The sequence below is a fragment of the Triticum aestivum genome, chromosome 5D, assembly GCF_018294505.1.
Source record: "Triticum aestivum cultivar Chinese Spring chromosome 5D, IWGSC CS RefSeq v2.1, whole genome shotgun sequence".
NCBI lineage: Eukaryota > Viridiplantae > Streptophyta > Magnoliopsida > Poales > Poaceae > Triticum > Triticum aestivum.
Window position 1 is genome coordinate 146,428,718 of NC_057808.1, and position 1,282 is coordinate 146,429,999.

A 1,282-nucleotide genomic window follows, 5' to 3' on the forward strand; every position below is an offset into this window, starting at 1 on the left:
AGATACCCATGTTTCAGTTCACACTGCGCAAAACTGATTCCGTATGAGTCGATTTTTTCCATTCTACTTCACTAAACATCTCCATATGAGGTCCAATTACTTGTAGGGAAATTCAAGAGACCTCAGTTATGATGATGCACTAGGTCCATAGCTGGGACTTTGTGTATGTTGTCGAAATGTGTTTGTCGAGTGCTCATTAAAAAGTTTCTATACAAGTTTCTCAAAGACCTCCTTAAGAAAAGTTCTCCAAAGGTTCCCTATGAAAGAATCCTTTGAAAAGTCCGGTCGTCACAAACGTTTTGACTACTTGTGGAACCAAAACGTACTCCGTATGAGTCAGATAGCCATGTTTAAGAAAAGTTCTCCAAAGTTCCCTATGAAAGAATCCTTTGAAGCATCTGGTCGTTGCAAATGTTTTGACTACTTGTGGAGCCAAAACGGACTCCGTATGTGTCAAATACCCATGTTTTAGTTAAGACTGCGCAAAACTGATTCCGAACGACACTTACAGACTAGTTCTTGTTTAGTTGCATTCGATTTTTTCCATTCTACTTCACTAAAGATCTCCATATGAGATCCAATTACTTGCAGGGAAATGCAAGAGACCTCAGTTATGATGATGCACTAGGTCCATAGCTGGGACTTTGTGTATGTTCTCGAAATGCGTTTGTCGAGTGCTCATTAAGAAAGTTTCTAAACATGTTTCTGAACGAACTCCTGAAGAAAAGTTCTCTAAAGGTTCCCTATGAAAGAATCCTTTGAAGCATCTGGTCGTTGCAAACGTTTTGACTACTTGTGGAGCCAAAACGGACTCCGTATGTGTCAGATACCCATGTTTTAGTTAAGAATGCGCAAAACTGATTCCGAACGACACTTACAGACTAGTTCTTGTGTAGTTGCATTCGATTTTTTCCATTCTACTTCACTAAACATCTCCATATGAGATCCAATTACTTGTAGGGAAATGCAAGAGACCCCAGTTATGATGATGCACTAGGTCCATAGCTGGGACTTTGTGTATGTTCTCGAAATGCGTTTGTCGAGTGCTCATTAAGAAAGTTTCTATACAAGTTTCTCAAAGACCTCCTTAAGAAAAGTTCTCCAAAGGTTCCCTATGAAAGAATCCTTTGAAGCATCTGGTCGTTGCAAACGTTTTGACTACTTGTGGAGCCAAAACGGACTCCGTATGTGTCAGATACCCATGTTTTAGTTAAGACTGCGCAAAACTGATTCCGTATGAGTCGATTTTTTCCATTCTACTTCACTAAACATCTCCATATGA